This window comes from Sciurus vulgaris (genome assembly GCF_902686455.1).
Source record: "Sciurus vulgaris genome assembly, chromosome: 2".
In the NCBI taxonomy this organism is placed as follows: domain Eukaryota; kingdom Metazoa; phylum Chordata; class Mammalia; order Rodentia; family Sciuridae; genus Sciurus; species Sciurus vulgaris.
The window spans coordinates 129,881,153-129,900,341 of NC_136462.1; the positions used below are offsets into that span (position 1 = coordinate 129,881,153).

The following is a 19,189-nucleotide window of genomic DNA, read 5'->3' on the forward strand; positions in this document are numbered from 1 at the left end:
GCGAGGATGTGGGGAAAAAGGTACACTCATACATTGCTGGTGCAGCTGCAAATTAGTGCAGCCACTCTGGAAAGCAGTATGGAGATTCCACAGAAAGCTTGGAATGGAACCACCATTTGACCCAGCTATCCCACTCTTTGGCCTATAACCAAAGGACTTAAAATCAGCATACTACAAAGATACAGCCACATCAATGTTCATAGCTGCTCAATTCACCATAGCCAGATTGTGGAACCAACCTAGATGCCCTTCAGTTGAATAATGGACAAAATAGAGTCTTCTTGAAGCATCCTAACATCTCAATAGGATGAAAGTTGAAATCCCAGATGAAAAGATAGAAAAACAAGTGATTCTCTTAAATTTCTTTTATAAATGTACTAAACACTTTTATGAGGGCACCTCAACACCTGCTAAAGGCTCTGTTATGGTTCAGATATGATGTCTTCCAAAAGCTCATGTGTGAGGCAATGCAAGAGACTTTAGAGGTGAAATGACTATGTTATGAGAGCCTTAAATTAATCAATACATGATTCACCTGGATGGATTAATTGATTTGCCACTCTAGGCAGGTAGATGTGGTTGGAGGAGGTAGGTAACTAGGGGCATGGCTTTGCGGTTCTTATTTTGTCCCTGGTGAGCAAGAGGTCTCTTTCTGCTTCCTGGGGCCATGTCTTAAGCTGCTTTCCTCCTCCACATTTTTCCAGCATGATTCTGCTCTACTTTAGTTGCAGAGTAATGGAGTTGGACTTCTGTGGAGTGAGATCTCTGAAAGTGAGTACCAAATTAACTCATCTTCCTCTATATTTTTCTCATCAGAACTTTTGATAACAGAGGTAAAAAAGCTAACTAAAACAGGTTCCATCTCTGACTACCACCGGAATGGAGACTAAATTTCAACATGAATTTTAGTAAAACACCAACATTCAAATTTTAACACCAACCTCTCTGTGGGGCCAGTATACCCTGATGGTACACTAGATAATACATTACAAGAAATGACATTCCAATACCTGGTATTATACCAGTAAAACAAATCCAACAATATATAAAATTGATTATTCATTATGACCAAGGATATTTTATCCAGGAATGGAAACTTTGTTCAATATGTAAAAACAATTAGTATAGTACAAAGCATTAATGGAGTAAAAGATAAAGAGCAATCATCTCAAATTATGCAGAATAGTCATTTTTCAAGTCTCAAAGCCATTCAAAATAAAAAATAATAAAAAAGGTCAACAAGTTTACAGTACACAGATCAACATGTAAACATTAATTGCATTTCCACATACTATGAATTAACCACCTAAAAATGAAACTAAGAAAACAAAATCTTTTGAATAGCCTGAAAATTATGATATACTTATGAATAAACATAACATATACTTATGAATAAGCAATATATTTATCAATATACTTACGAATAAACATAAGTTTATGATATGTAGACTCAAAACCACAAAACGCATTGAAAAACTTTAAGGAATAGCTGGGTGTGGTGGCACATACCTGTAATTCCAGCAGCTTAGGAGACTGAGGCAGGAGGATCACATGTTCAAAGCCAGCCTCAGCAATTTAGTGGGGCCCTAAGCAAATCAGTGAGACTCTGTTTCAAAATAAAATATAAAAAGGGGTGAGGGTATGAATCAGGGGTATGTGACCCCAGGTTCAATCCCTGGTGCAACAACAACAAAACAAAAACAAAAACAAAAAACAAAAAAACTTTAGGAAATACATTCCTTATTTTTGAGGAATCCCTAAGGCTTTCCAAAGTGGTTGTATTAGTTTGCTGTCCCACCAACAATGTGTAAGTGTGATTTATCCCAATATCCTCAACAATTATTTTAATTTTTATTCTTGATTATTGTCATTCTGACTGGAGTAAACTAAAATCACAGTATAGTTTTGATTTGTATGTTCCTGACCACTAAAGATGTTGAACACATTTTTATGTATTTGTTGGTCATTTGTATTTCTTCTCTTGAAAAAAATCTGCTTAGATCACTTATTCATTGAAGTTATTTGATTTTTGGTATTAAGTGTTTTGAGTTGTTACATATTCAAATATTAACCCTGTTGGAAGGGTTACTGGCAAAGATTTTCTCCCATTCTTTAGGCTCTCTCTTCACAATTTTTTTTTAATTTGATATCCTCCCACTTATTGATTTTTGGTTTATTTCTTGATCTGTAGGAGTCTTATGAAGTAACTTGGGGCCTTTGCCAATATTTTGGAATGATGATCCTGTTTTCTTCTAGCACTTGCAGCATTCTTGATTGAATTCTCAGTCTTTCATCCACTTTGATATTTGTTATATGATCTCGTGATCTAATCCTTGATGTTTATCCAAAATAATTAAAATCAGAAAACAATAGTAATACATGTATACCAATGTGTAAAGCAGCACAATTCACCATCATCAAGTCCTGGAACCAGCCTAGGTGTCCATCAACAGATGAATGGATAAAGAAAATGTGGTTAGACATGCATGGAAGATGGTGGAGCAGATCTAGGCTGCCATCCTTGATCCCTCCACAGCCTAGAAAGGGAGTAGTGAAAGAGCAGTTGACCAGAGAAGTAGGTGGTAGAGCAGATACTCTAAGACTCAATGTTGAACAGCTTGAGACTTGGAGAGACTTGGAATCTGCTTACTGGAGCAGAAAATAAGGACAGAATTTCTTGACCCTGAGCCCTGACCATGGTGCAGATAGGGGTAAGGGCAACAAGGAGAGAAAGGAGAGGAAAAGCCCATAATTTTACTTCCTTAACAAATGCTGGAAATAAAAGCGGACCAAGTTAAAGTAGGACAGGAGCAGCAGAGATAGTGATGGTGATCACACATTTTACCCCAAATTGTAGGTTAACAGCCATGAGGGGCAGGATAGTCATTCTGTAGAGTCCACAGCTAGCCAGCTTCTCTAGAAGAAATTAAATCAACACAGTTTCTCCCTACCTTCAGTTAGTAACGCATAAAACCTGAGCGAATACCTCTGAATTGGGTAGTCTCAGTAATCCATCTAGAAGGAACTTGTAGAGGGATAGCCACCAGCTGAAAATTACTGAAATCCCCTTCCCATCACTAAAGACAAGAGGCATGGAGCTGTCCTGAGAGCAAATTACTACCAGGGAGTGAAGCCCTAACCTGAGGCCCCCATAACCTACATAGGAGCTCAGGCAAAGATCCAGCTGATATTCCATCCAATTATGGTGACTGGTAAAACCATGGTGAACTGCACTAGTCAGGGTGAATGTTTCTGTGCCACAGTAACCCACAGAGTCCATACCTTTAGACGCCACAGTTACAGACGAAGTGATTAAATAGTGCCATTCCATAGAAGTCTCAACAGAAGGGAGCAGGTGCCTGAGATTCAGGCTGTGGACAGCAGAAGCTCAGAGGCAGGTGAGCCAGTGGATACCCTATTTCCATTATAGAGATGGACAAAACACTGGTGATCTGCTGCTGCCAGAGTAGAGACTTCTTGGTCAGACTGCCCATGGAGAACCTGCAATAAGAGACCCCAACAGTTGCAGACAGCCAACAAGTACTTAGATAGCCCCCCTCCACAGAATTCCCAGTGAAAGGGAACAGGCACCCAATGATTAACAACTATTAGCAACAGGAACTCGGACATGATGGACCAAGTGACAGTATACCCCAGTCAAAGGAATGGTACCCTGGTGATTTACGTCACTCAGGATGAAGATTTCCATGCCACAGATCAGCCACAGAGAGCCCGGAATTACAGGTACCATACTTTCTGACAGTTGCCAAGCTCTATCCCACTTTAAATAAGGTCCTGTGGAGGGGAGCAGGCAATAGCATCCCACAACCCTCGTCAGTGATAGCCCATAGCATCCCACAACCCTCGTCAGTGATAGCCCTAAGCCCTGCATCCTGTGTCCTCTCTCCTAACAGAAGGAGCCAGCAGCTATAGCACAATGCCTCCAAGTGTGCAGGCTTGGCCTTCTGGGCTAATGAACAAGAACCAGGTGATGAGAAAAGAATTGCAACCAAGGAAGTGGCTCCCGTGATCCAGCACCTAGAGGAGATCCACAACTATGAGTTCTAGAGTTGCAAGTTAACTCAATTCTCATTCAGGCACATGGATCCAGAGATGGCAATGCCTGAAGATAACCCCAAGCTTTGTGCATACACACAAGGCAGTAAACCTCACAAAAGAAGAAGCATTCCACACACACCAGTCACCACTCAGTATGCCTGGATCCAAGCCCACAGACCGGTGAACTGTGTACTCCAGGGAGGACAGCAGACCCCTCCCCACCACAGGCCACCTAGTACAACATCGGACTATAAATCTCTACCTCAGACCACCACATCCTGCACACTCTATGTGGGGGGAGCCTACACTGGATTTGATAACAGTAGGAGCTTTTCTTCAAGAGGGCACATGTGATGACAGCTCCTAAGGGAATAAACTGGACTGCTAAGTCACAGACCAGCAGACTGACTCTTTTGACCCAACAGAAAGCTAGCAGTACCTGGACTCACCAACAACCAGAGGGGCATCTCCTACAATCAGAGGTGAGCTGGTGTGATCACTACCTCCAAACCCAGCAAAACAGAAAAGATAAAGAGTGGTGGGCAGCTTCTAAATATCCCAGTCTTAAAGAAATCCAAATCAGGAAGACACTTGGCATTATACACTTGGCATAAACTATCACAAATAGATCTAATGTCAAATTTGATCTTACATGTATTACTTTTCAGATTGAATCAATGGATATTTCCCTGTTATTCAATATTGTGCCCTCAACCAAATCAATTGTCTTTCTTCTAATATTTTAAGCATTAATGAAATCATTCTCTCTATTTCCCTAGCTTCTTAGTCCTTCTTTTTCATATTGCACTAACTGCTCCTATCTCAAATACCCCCTACCCATTGTCTATCTTTTCATCTTGGTTTACATTATTCTTTTCTATCTTTTTTTAGTCCTTTTCCCTTTTGCCCCTGTTTTCTCTTTCCTTTTTCAGCCCTACACAGTGTAACAGTAATTTTTATAATCTTTAACAACTAATTTTGCAACCTATTCAAGATCATTACAATGATTTTATACCTTGAAAAATTTTCAACAACCCCAACACTCAGTAGAATGTGATTTTGCTCTTAAGTGATTAGAGTTAATAGGTTAAGTGTCTACTTTCAAAGTGGTGCTGATACTGGCAACATCAGAGACCACAATTTGAGTGGAAGTATCAATAGGTGGATATTTGCCCCATCTGGGACACTAAGGAGAAAGAAACTCACTCAATAGTCCCTTGCAAAAAAGTAGATGAGATAATCATCATAGCTGATGGGTAGACAAAAAAAAAAAAAAAAAAAAAAAAAAAAGAAAGAAAGAAGGAAAGAAAAGAAATGAAAAACTGAGCTGGGTCATGGCTTAGTGGTAGAAGCACTGACTTTGATTCTCAGCACCACATATAAGTAAATAAATTAAATAAAGGTCTATCAACAACTAAAAAAGTAAATTTAAAAAAATTTAAAAAGACCATATTAGAAAAAAAAAAAAATTGAGGAACAAGCCATTCCAAACAGCCCATAACACTAGAAAACCTGATTCTACCAACGCCATAGTGGAGGAAATGTCAGAGAAAGAATTTAGAAAGTCCATATTTAAAATATTCAGTGATATAAAAGAAGATGTAAGGAATGAACTGAGACACAAAATAGAGGAGTGAGAGCTCATTTGTATAAAGACACAGATTCTAAAAAAGAACTCATCTGAAATCCTGGAAATGAAAGACTCAAAAAAAATCAAATTTTTAAGAATTTGGTAAAAGCATCATCAATAGATTAGACCACTTGGAACAGAGATTCTCATGCCTCAAACACAAAATATATAATCTTGAAAATAAAGTTGACAAGAACAGACCATGACCATGATATTAAAGAAATCTGTGATAACATTAAGAGATCAAAATCTAAGAATCATTGGCAGAGACAAAGGTGCTAAAATAAAAACTAAAGGAATGAGAAGCAAATCCAAACACGAGGCATTTAGAACCCCAAATAGGCAAGATAAAACAAATATTCTCCAAAACACATTGCTATTAAAATACCAAATACGCAGAACAAGCATAGAATTTTAAAGACCCAAAGAAAAAAGTGGAATGTCATTGCCGTTTAGAATTTCAAAGATTTCAAAGCCAAGATTCTAGAAGCCAGGAGAGCTTTGAGTAATATATACTAAGTCCTGAAAGATAATAGATGCCAAACATGTTTTCTATACACAACAAAATCATAAACAAGTGGGTTTGTGCGGATGCATGTTTGGTTCAACATAAACAAATCAATAAATGCAATCCATCTCTTAAATAGAATTAAGGACAATAATCACATGATCATCTCAATAGATACAGAAAAAGCATTTGACAAAATCCAGCCCCCATTTCACAATGAAAGTAAAGGAAAAATACAGTAAGCTTTTTATACAAAAAACCCAAAGTCAACATCATACTGAATGGAGGAAAATTGTATTTTTTCCCCCAAAATCAAGAATAAGACAATGATATCCACTCTTACCATTCCTATTTAACATAGTTCTTGAAATTCTAGACAGAGCAATGAGGCAACAAAAGGAAATTAAATGGATACAACAGGAAAAGAAGTTGAATTATCTCTGTAGGCTGATGACATGATTCTATATCTAGAAGATTAAAAAAACTCCACCAGAAGACTTCTAGAGCTGATAAATGAATTCAGAAAGTAGCAGGATACAGTATCATCATACATAAATTGATTGGTTTCCTATATACTAACAGTAATTCTGCTGAGAAAGAAAATAGGAAAACTCTCTTTCATCATACCTCAAAAAAATACTTGGGAATAAATCTAACCAAGGAGGTGAAAGACCTTTACAATGAAAACAACAGAACACTGAAGGAATAACCTGAAGAAGACCTTAGAAGATGGAAAGACCTCCCATGTGCAGAATTAACATTGTCAAAATGAATACTGCTGAAAGTGTTATACAAATTCATTGCGATTACCACCAAAACACCAGTGATGTTCTTTACAGAACCAAAAATAATTCCTAAAATTAATTTGGAAGAATAAGAGGGCCAGAATAGCCAAAGCCTGAGCAAGAAGGGGAAAGCTGGAAGCATCAGAATACCTGATCTCAAATTATACTATAAAGCCATAATAACAAAATAGCACAGGTATTGGCATCAAAATAGACATGAAAACTAGTGGAATAGAATTGAAGACACAGAGGTGAAGCAAAATAAGAGTTATCTCATACTTGAAAAAGATGCCAAAAACACAGTTAGAGAAAAGATAGCCTTTTAAACAAGTGGTGTTGGGAAAACTGGATATCTATATGTAAAATAATGAAACTAGATCTCTCTCTTTCACCCTGAAAAAAAAATCAACTCAAAGTGGATGACCTAGGAATTAGACCAGAAACATTGCAACTGCTAGAAGAAAACGGGGGGGTCTACATTCCAATTCTTGGCTCAGTCACTGACTTCCTTAACAAGACACCTGACACTCAAGAAATAAAACCAAGAATCGATGATGGGATGGCATGAAATTAAACAGGTTCTGTACAATAAGTTAAACAATTAAGAGCATGAAAAGAGAGCCTGCAGAATGGAAGATCTTTGGCAGCTCCTCCTCCAAAAGGGGCTAAATATTCAGGGTGTGTGTGTGTGTATGTGTGTGCGTGTGTACACCAAAAAAACCCTCCCACAGAAAACACAAACAAAAACCAACACCCACAAATAACCCAATCAATTAATGGACAAATGAGTTAAACAGACCCTTTTTAAAACATGTAATACAAATGGATTAAAAAGAATTCAACTTAGTATTCAGGAGAAATGAAAAGCAAAACTATATTGTGATTTTATATCACTTCCACTAGAATGGCAATCACCAAAATATAAATAATAATAAATGCTGTTGAGGATATAGAGCAAAGGTACACTAATATTGTTGATAGGACTGAAAATTAGTACAAATTTGGAAATCAGTATGGAGATTCCTCAAACAATTAAGAATGGAACCACTGTATGACTGTATTTATCTAAAAGAACTAAAATCAGCATACTATAGAGATATAGGCACATTGATGTTTGTAGCAACGCAGCTCACAATAGCCAGCATATGAAAGCAGCCCAGATGCCTGTCAACAGATGAATGGATAAAGAAAATGTGGTATAACATTATATACAGAATGGAGTTTTACTCAGCAATAAACAAGAATGAGATTATTACATTTGCTTGTAAATGGATGAATCTGGAGAACATCATGCTTAATGAAATAAATCAGATTAAGAAAGTCAAGGGTTGAATGTTATCTTTAAGATGGAGAAGCTAGAGTAAAACACAGAAAAAAGTATGTGTGTGGGCTGGGGATATAGCTTAGTTGGTAGAGTGCTTGCCTCGTAAGCACAAGGCCCTGGGTTCAATCCCCAGCACCACCAAAGAAAAAAAAAAAGTAAGTGTGTGTGTGTGTGTGTGTGTGTGTGTAAAAGATTCCATGAAAACAGAAGGGTATCTGAAAAGTGGAGGAAGTGAATTCATGGGGGGGGGGAGGGAGGGATGGTAGGAGAGGAAGGGTAGAATGAAACTGACCAAGTTATACTATGTACATATATGAATGTAGCACAGTGAATTTCACCTTTATATATATTTCTATGAAGAACTATAATGTATGAATAAAAACATGGAGAGAGAGAGAGAGAGAGAGAGAGAGAGAGAGAGAGAGAGAGAGACAAAGGAGAGATATCATACTCTGTACTATGTTAGGACACAGTGAGAAGGCAGCCATTTGCAAGAAAGGAAGAGAGAATTCATCCAGGACTTTACCATGCTGGCACCCTGATCTCAGACTTCCAGCCTCTAGAACAATTATAAAAACATTTATGTTGTTTAAGCTACCCATTATATGGTATTTTGTTATAATAGTCCAAGTTAACTAAGACAAACATCTTTCCAAAATGTTTACTAATCCTTTGCATTTCTTTTGTAAATCACTTGTGATATCCTTTTCAGTTTTATATGGTTGTTTGCCTATTGTTATTAATTTTCTGTGGTACATTTTATGTTATGGAAATTAATATTCTTTCAGTTAAAAGTCATACGTCTCTTTTCATGTATTCTAACATAGTTTCTACTGTTGTTTCACAGAGAGATTGTTAACTCTTAGAAAGTCAAATTTACATTTATGCTTTCTGAGTTTCATGTTATTTGGGAAACTTAAAAATATGTTTACATATTTCTTTCAATATTTACATATTGTTTCATGTTTAGTTTAAAAGGAGAGGAAGATATTACACACACACACACAATGGAGTTTTTTCCCAATTTGTTCTTTGTTCTTTTTGGATATATATGACAGTAGAGTGTATTTTGACTATGATACATATGTGGAGTATAACTTCCCATCCTTTTGGTTGTACATGATGTGGAGTTATACTGGTTGTGTATTCATATATGAACACAGGAACATTATATACAATTCATTCTACTGTCTTTCATATTCCCATCTCCCCTCCTTCCCTTAATTCCCTTTTGCATAATCCAATTAACTTCTATTCTTCTCTCTCCCATCTTACTGTGTGTCAGCATCCACATATCAGAGAGAACATTTGGACTTTGGTATTGTGGGGTTGACTTATTTCACTTAGCATGATAGTCTCCAGTTCCATCCATTTATCAGCAAATGCCAAAATTGCATTCTTTATGGCTGAGTAATATTCCACACAATGGAATTTTACTCACCATAAAGTAGAATCAAATTATGCCACCTGTTGGTAAATGGATGAAACTGGAAAATGTTGTGGTAAATAAAATAAACCAGATTCAGAAAGTAAAGGGTGGAATGTTTTCTCTCAATGTGTAGAGAGAGGAAAACAAAAGGAGTAAAACAGATGGATCTCATCAAAGTAGAAGGGAGACCAAAATAGCAGAGGAAGGGGATTGAGAGGGAAAGAGGATGGGGTCACTGGGAAGTACTGGGAAATGAAATCTGCAAAATTATGCTATGGCCATGTATGATTCTACCATAATGAATTCTGCTTTCATATATAATTATAATGCTCTAATTAATAGAGATGATAATGATGATGTGAGGGAAATCAGCAGGGTGTAAAAACTACATGAGGGGATGGAGGGAAGAAACAAGGGTAGGTAGTAGGGAATGAGGTTTATCAAATTACGTGCATATACAAATACTACATAAATGAATACCACTATTATGTTTAGTTATAATACATAAATTTAAAAAAAACCCTGAAAATATATGAAATCCTAAGTAGATAGAATGAAATGCCCATGTTCATGATTAGAATGCTTAATATTGCTTACATGGTGATAAATTTCATGTGTTTTAAAATTTTAACATAATCTCTACCAAAAACCCAGTTATATTTTCTTTTTTTGCAGTAATCAGCAAGCTAATTCTAAAGTTCATATGGAAAGTCAAGCTATTCCAAACATTGAAAACAATCTTATAAAAGAACGGAGTGCAATTTGTAGACTCGTTCTTCCTGTTTTCAAAATTTACTATAAATAATTTTCAAGACATAGTGGTACTGGTGTAAGGTTTGCCCTCTAGATCAATGGAACAGAATTGAGTGTACAGAATCAATCCTTGACTTTATTAAATCCCTGTGAACTAAATCGATAAGCTCTGCAAGATGATCAAATATGGAAACGTGGGACTGCATCCAATTAAAAACTTTCTGCATAGTAGAAGAAACCATTAACACACTGAAGAGGCATCCTACAGAATGGGAAAAATCTTTGCCAGCTAGACTTCTCACAGAGGATTAATATCCAGAAGATAGAAAGAACTCAAAAAGCACCAAATATCCAACCAATAAATGTGCAAATAAACTGAACACATATTCTTCAAGAGAAGAAGCATAAATGGTCAATAATTTAATGAAAAAATTCATTGGAAATGCAAATCAAATTTAAATTCCATCTCACAATAGTAAGAATGGCTATCATCAAGAATACAATAGTCAATAAATGCTAGTGAGAACGTTGGAAAAAATTTAAACTTACACACTGTTAGCGGAAATGTAAATTACTATATTCACTGTGGAAATCAGGCTGGAGGTCCTTAAAAAAATCTAAAATTGAACTACCATAAAATCCAACTATGCCACTTCTGCACGTATACAGAAGGAATTAAAGTCGGTATGTCAAAGAGATATCTGCATACCCATGTTTATTACAACACAATTCATAAGATCCAAGTTATGGAATTAGTTTTGGTGCCTGTCAACAGGATAAAGAAAACATGGCTGAGCACAGTGGTGTACCCAGGTAATTGCAGCTACTCTGGAAGTTAAGGCAGGAGGATCACAAGGTTTGAGATCAGCTTGGGCAATTTAGCAAGACCCTATCTCAAAATTAAAAAAAATAAAAATAAAAATAAAAAGGGCTGTGGATGTAGTTCAGTGGTTGACTGCTTCTGGGTTCAATCCCTATACTGAAAAAAAAAAGGAAATTATGGTATATATGCACAACAGTGTATTACTCAGCCATAAGGAAGAATGAAATTGTGCCATTTGCAAGAATAAGGGAGGAACTAGATATCATAATATTAAGTGAAATAAGACTAAGAAAGACAAGTTGTTGGGGGCTGTGCCATGTGGGCTGCGCCAGGATGGCACCTGGCAGCCAGCTGGAGGTTGTTTTGATCACATCAGCAGTGAGGAGGTTGATTAACATAAGCACACTCAGGTGATTTATCATTGGCCATATTCAATTAAGTCCATGCACACAACGCGTGCACAGGTGTTCCCGAGTGCTCCTGCTCCGTCCTGCTCATTTTAACCTTGCTGTGATAGGGCAGCTGGCTCCTCGCCTGAACTCAACTGGCGTGGCCCCTGCCCTCCCTCTCCTGGAGGGAATATAAGCAGGCAGTAGGTGGAAGGCAATTAGCAGCAGTAAGCAGCAGCAGTAAGCAGCAGTAGTAAGCAGCAGCAGCTAGCAGTAAGAAGAAGCAGATAAAAGAAGCAGCTAGGAGAAGCAGCTAGCAGAGAGAAGCAGGCAGCGGCACAAGGCAGATTGTAGAGCAGAGAATGGAGAACATACCTCTAGGTCGTAGACCTCAGATAGATAGCACCTAGTTCACAGGATGCGGGACGCACTTCTAAGTGGAGACAACAGAACTATAAGAAGAAATAGATCTCTGACAAGCATAGAAGCCTCTCTTTCTCTAAAAACTTCCTGATAAGCAAAGTCTCTCTTTCTATAAGCAAAGCCTATCTTTCTCTCAAAGTTTCTCTTCCTCTAAGCAAAGTCTCTCTTCCTGATAAGCAAAGTTTCTCTTCCTCTAACCTCTAAGCAAAGCATCTCTTCTTCTCAAAGTCTCTTTTCCTCTATAAATTAGTAAATATAGGAAAAATAGTTTATTCCCAGTCCACCTCTGATAAATTCCCGTGCAATCGTTGCCGCGGGTGGCGACAACAAGTATTACTTGATTTTCCTTATATGTAGAATAGAGGGGGGAAATAATGACCTGAAAGTAGCAGAGACTATTTTAGAAGAGGAAGGGATGTGTGTGTGGGAGTTGAAAGTGAAACATGAGGTGGATATGATCAAAGTATGTTATATGCATGTCTGAATGTACCACAACTAAGCCATTATTCTTTTCTTCTTTTTTCATCTTTTTTTCATTGCCACACTGGGTGTTGAACCCAGGGCACTGGGCATGCTAGGCAAGCACTCTACCTCTGGGCCATACCACAGACCTTTTAATTTTTCATTTGAGATAGGGTCTTATTCAGTTGCTCAGGTTGACCTTGAAGTTGAGATTCTTCTGCTTCTGTGTCTTGAGCTGGAATTACAGTGCAAATCTACTATACATAAAAAAAAACAAAACAAAACATGGAAAAGTGATGCTTTCAATGAATATTGCTGGGATAAGTGGTTATCATGCAAATTGGTGTCTTCCTTCACACCATATACACACTTGAGTTAAATCCATCATATACCCGATTCATTCTCCCTTCATTCCTCTATCCCCTCTCCCTCCCTCCCCTCTCCCTCCCTCCATGCCTGTCTCTCTCTCTCCCCTCTTCCTGGTTCCATGCCCTGAGCTGCTTTCTTTCAGCACACTTGTCTGCCATGATGTTCTGCCTCATCTTGAGCCCTGAGAAATGAAGCCAGCTGTTTATGGACTGAGACATCTGAAACTGTGAGCAACCAAATAGACAGTTCCTCCTCTAAAATTGTTCTTGTCAGGGCTTTTGGTTGCAGGAGCAAAGTAACTGACTAAAATAGAAAGTGGTACCAAGAAGTGGGATCATTACTGTGGCTAACCTGACCATGTGGTACAGAAACTTTAGGAGTGTTTTAGAATTTGTGGGAGGAAGTTTGGAGAATTTAGAAATGCAAGATGGAAAGTTTTAGATTGCTTAATGGACAGTGTTTAATGGACAATTACGATGGGAGCTCAGAAGATCAGAATGCTGACCTTCTGGTGGAGAACCAGGTTTCAATGGAGAAGGATTCAACTGGAAGTTGGACTAGAGGTCACTGTTAGGGAAATCATGATCAGCAAGAGACCAGTCATCATTTGGAGGGTTGGAGAACTCAGGTTTATTTATGTAAGTGGACCAAGATGAGATGGTGCTCTGAAGTTTTGGGCCCTGAGCTGAGGTTAGATGGGGATTTTGAGGGAAATTTGACATCATTTCTGAACTATTACAACATTGATGGATTTGAGTTCTTGGCCTACATAACCAAAGACGATGCATAGGGAATTGATGATAAGTAGTTCACAGGTGTAGTACAAAGACAGTAAAACGCTTGCAAGTGTTATTGCAAAGTGGCCTTTACCAGAGGTAGCAGTAACTCAGGATGACTTCAGTGTTTCTAAGGACTTAGCCAACAGGGTATGGTTTAGACAGAAGTTAATTAGTTAATTGGCATAGTAAACTACAATTTATACTAGCAATTATGTGATATAGCTACATTCCTACAGAGTTCGGAAAGTTAGAAAGTATAGGGAAATTAACCCTTTCCCAAGGCATAGGTTTTTCATTATAATGTTCCTATAATTTCATTATATAATCAGGTCTGTTACCTCCTTCACATCACTAATGTTATATTCTGGCTAAGAAGTTTTCTGCATTTTGTCCATGTCCTAAGACTTTTTATAAGGCAGTTTAAAAGTGATGGACTTCTCAATCTGGTGAAAGAAATTTCCAGGCAGCATTGCGTCCAGAAATACTGCTGACAGCTTTTGGTAAAGTTTATTGTGTTAATCAGGAGCAGAAAGCAGAGCAGAAAGTAAAGCAACAGACACAAAAAATTGCAATTTGGCAAGAAAACTGAGTAAAACCAGATAGCAAGCCAAACTTATGGTGGTCAGAATTGTCAATGCCCTCAAGACTCATAAATCATCCAGAGGAAATGTAAAAGGACCTCAGGAAAAGATTTCCTGCTTTTAAGTGCAAAAGCATAAGGCTTGGGCAAGAGATTCCAAAGGGAACCACCAGGTCCCTGCGAATGGTGTAAAAACACTTTGGAAAACCCCTGGCAGTGAAGAGCTGACTGCCCCCATTCTGAAAGAGGGACTAAGTTAATCAAGACTCTATGGTACAGGACCTCCTAGATGGATAAAATCCTTACTGAGGGTGCCTGAGGTGACCACTGAAGCTTCCATGTGACATCACCATCTTTCTTAAGGAACTTTGGGTAACCTTGGACATCATGGGCAAGCAAATCCAATTCCTTGATGTACAGGGATTACTTGCTATGCTGGGACCACTTATAGGGGAAAGTCTTCTTCTAGGTCCACTTTTATGGTAGGCCTTAAAGGAAGAAACAAACAAGAAAAAGATACTTTACTCCTCCCATACCCAGTTTGATAGTCTGTTTTTCACTCATGAATTTCTAATAATCCCCAGCTTGCCTCTTCCACCACTAGGACAGGACAAGACATAATGACAAAACTAGGGGAATTCCTCTACTAGACTTACAAACTCCAACCATGTCTTGTGGCCATTTATGCCTCTGCAGCTAAGGAGATTAATTCTCAAGTAAATCTTTTGGTTTGGTATGCAGGAAGGCCAGGAAAAGCTATTTTTGCCCACCCACTACATATAACCCTAAAGGACCCTGGCCATTACCTAAATAAAAAACAATAGCCTTTTAAAGAAGAGGCAAAAATAGATCACAACCTATTATAGATGAGATAGTTCAATGTGGACTTCTTAAATCTTGACAATCCCCCTGTAACATCACAATATTGCCTATCCTAAAACCTGGCAGGGAATACCAGGTAGTATAAGTCCTGAGACTTGTTAATGAAGCTATAGTCCCTCTATACCCTCTTAGATGCTGACCCTTTTAGCTTCCTTTCCAAACACCAGGAGACAGCACTTGCTTTATGGTGCTGGATATCAATGATACATGCTTTCAATCCCACTGCTTCATCATCCCAACATCTCTTTGCTTTCTAATGGGAAATTTTTTAATAAGGAAAGACAAAAATATACACAGACAGTTCTCCCTCAGGGGTTTAGGGATACACCTCATTTATCTGCCTCGACCTTGGCAAGGGACTTGAGGGATCTCAACATCAAGACCAGGCAGGGACACTTCAACATGTAGATGACTTGCTAATATGTAGTCCAATTAAGGAGGTCTCCAAACATAACACCATAGAGACACTCTGTTTCTTTGCAGAACAAGATACACACTATTTAAAAAGAAGGTCCATCTCCCAACAGAGGGTGTAATATTTGAGATATATACTAACTCCAGGAATCAGATAAATCTCCCCCGATAGAACAAGGGTCATTTTTAGTTGAGTCCACCAGTTAATAAACAATGACTCTACGCTTTTTGGGGAATGGCAGGCTTCTGTAGAAATCTGGATATCAAACTTTGGGTTATCACAAAACCCCTCTATGAAAACATAAAAGGGACATTCTCAGAGTCTCTACAATGGAGTGAAGCATCAGAGCATGCCCTTAACCAGACTCCAGTCCCAGGAATACCTAACCTAACTAAACCATTCACCCTTTAGTGGCAGAAACAAAGGAAGTAGCCACTGGGGTCCTAACCCAAGAACTGGGGGGGGGGGGGGTGGCAAACCAAGCCAATGGCTTATGTTTCCAAGAAACTTGATGGGGTAACCATAGGGTGACCAGGATGTTTGAGAGTGGTGGTGGCGATAGCCCTTCTGATAACAGAGATCACTAAGACTACTTTAGTACAATTTTTTGATGTCATCACTCCACACCAAATTAAAGCCAGCTTGGAAATAAAAGGGCATTTGTAGATGACAAGAGACAGACTCACAAAATATCAGGCAGTTCTCTTAGATAATCCTGAAGTCAGTATCAGGACATGTAATACTCTTAATCTAGCTTCTCTAATGCCCACTGACCTCCCAGGTGAAACTTCATTTAGGGAGTACTCCTCCAGACCCATGCCAGTCACCCAGACAAATCTGACCAACACTTGCCTAACCCAGAGGAGTAGTTCACAGGTGGTAGTATTTTTGTATGCAATGGTCAGAAGACTGGGTACGTAGTAGTTAGCCTACAAAAAAACAATAGAGGCCCAGGGACCTCAGCTCAGAAAGTTGAGCTAATTGCCCTAATTAGAGTCTTAATGAAAGGATGAGATAAAGTGCTCAATATACATACAGACTCCAAAGATGCACTTTTTGGTATTAGGCACTCATCAGACGTTTGTAAAGAAAAAGGCCTCTTGATAAGTTGACAGTCCCCCAGTAAGCATAAGGGACAAAACTTGTAGCTGTTGGAAGCTGTGACTCTCCCCAAAATGGTGACTGTTATACATTGCTGGGAATATCAAAAGGACATGTCAAAAGTATCCCAAAGCAACAAAAAAGCTAATCAAATTGCCAAGGAGGCATTCATGAGAGTCAGTCCAACCCTGGTTATGGCTTTGTTCTCCTTCCAGGAAGACAAATTATACCCAATTTATATTCCAGGGCAGGAACTACTAAAGAAGGAAAACGGTTGGAAAGGGTGGACAGTTTATCTGCCCATGTTGATTTGATGGAAGACCATTAAAACCTTTCATGATTCTTTCCACATAGGGTGAGTGGCCACTCTTGGAATGGTTACCCAACACTTTCCTGGTGATAGTCTAAAACAAACAGGGAGAGATGTCTGCAGGGCTTGCTCTCTGTGCTCTTACAATGACCCTGGGCCCAGACTTCTCCCACTGGTTGAATCTGTACAACACAAGGTAACATAACCAGGAGAAGAATGGCCGATGGACTTTATGCAAATGCCTGCTTGCAGGGGATTTAAATATCTACTTGTCCTAGTGTACACTTTTCCTGGGTGGGTTGAAGCCTGCTGTACAAGGACAGAAAAGGCCACAGAAGTGGCAAAAGTACTACTAAAATAAATAATTCCTAGATGTGCGCTTCCCTAAAGCTTTCAGAGTGACAATGGACCTTCTTTCATGTCACAGCTCACACAGGGGTTGCCAAAGTCCTGGGAATTAAATACCACTTACATTCAGCTTGGAGACCCCAGTCATCTCTAAATGTAAAAAGAACTAACCAGACCCTAAAATGGGCCCTAGCTAAACTCTGTCAGAAACTTCTGAAACATAGATGAATTTACTACGCATTACTCTCATGAGAATTTGAAATGCACCTAGGACCCAGTTAAATATCAGCCCTTATGAAATGCTATATAGATGACCCTTTCTGTCACCAAAAGAATGTGTAGCAAATCCAGAAATTGCTAAATTTCATTAAATATCTAACTGATTTGGGCATATTACAATTGGCTAATTCAAACTATCAAAAATCAAGTTCTTCCAATCCTGAAGGAGGGTCCCTTCAATAAAATCTAGAGTACAGGGGTTAATAGGAACCTGGAATGATCACCAGAGGATCAGTTGAGGCCAAAATGGAAAGGTTCTTATCAGGTAATTCCAGTTATCCTCACAGCTGTAAAAATAGTAGAGATCAACAGGTGGATTCATCTGTCAAGGGTAAAGTGAGTACTGCCAGCCATCACACCCCATTGGAGAAGACTTGGACCAGGGAGTCAGTTGAAGACCTCAAGTTCCTTTTCAAGGAGCAACCACCAAAAGATAAGTGAACATCTCCTGATCCTCTACCTCATCTGATGTAGGTTCCAATTTTGGGAGTTATCTTTCTCTGTGGGTTTATTGTTTGAGATTCTGTTATTCCTAAGTCTGTATTCTCAAGTGTAAACCCCTTTATGTCTCTTTAACATGGGGTTACTTTTCCAGAGGACTGCTATCATATTGAAAGCCTCATTCTGCTTTTTCCCACTTCTCACCCTGATCCTGGGACTAACTGTCACCCTATAGCCAGGAATTGGATCAAGTCAGCACCTGGGAGGACTCTTGGTTCCAATGATCTGCTTAAAACTTAAAACCTTACTAACCATCTCTTCAATCAATCAAATCCTGGATTGGCTAAGGACTGTTGGCTATGCCTATTCCCAACCTCTGTAGAAAGCACTGCCATCCCTGTTCATGCTTGGCTATGAGCTATGGGCAAAATGACTCTCCATCCTAAATATGAAGGTGGTCATTCATTCCAGCTTATGACATTAGATAATTTATACAACTTCCAAATTAGAGAGATGAACGAAAACACAAAGACTGAAAGGGCAGTTCAACTCCTCCAGTCCTATCAAAATAATTTTCCTAAAACTTCATCTCCTCTGCCAATATGGGGACCCATTATAGCCCATACCAGGCTCCCTCCAGAGGGAATAGGATCCTTGGTGTAACTTGGGAACATTAAAAAACCATCTTTGTAAGGATACCTTAAAAGTTACCCCACAGAATGATCTCTTTAATTCCATAGTGATCCAATTTTCCCCCTTTAGAAAATCAGTATGGTTCTCATGGAAACCATTTTTGAAGAAGGACACTTAATTAAGTAAAAATCCAGGATATTTTCAAAATAGGTTATAGATGGATTCTCATTGAAATAAAAAGGAAGTCTTGCATAGGGAAAAGAATTCCTTGGGTGTATTCCCAGACCAACCCCACGGCCCCTTCCAACCTCTAATGGGGTCCATACTGACTGGAACCCTATCTACATGGGATTCTGAAAATAATAAAATAACTCACATCTTATATCAAATTTAGGTTCTGTATGGAGACACCACAAATTTTCTTCCTGTGTCAAACAAATTCTTGTGTCTATCAGTCAACTGGATGG

At 38.6% G+C, this 19,189-nt stretch overlaps 1 long non-coding RNA gene across 1 annotated transcript in view; it reads right to left on the minus strand.

Annotated features, from left to right (window-relative positions):
* Window positions 1–1,471: 1,471 nt before the first annotated feature.
* LOC306650480 overlaps window positions 1,472–19,189 on the minus strand; it is a 246,344-nt gene continuing 228,626 nt past the window's right edge. Inside the window, exon 15 of the long non-coding RNA XR_013760934.1 lies at window positions 1,472–1,606. This is a non-coding gene — a long non-coding RNA (uncharacterized lncRNA). The remainder of the gene's footprint in view (window positions 1,607–19,189) is intronic.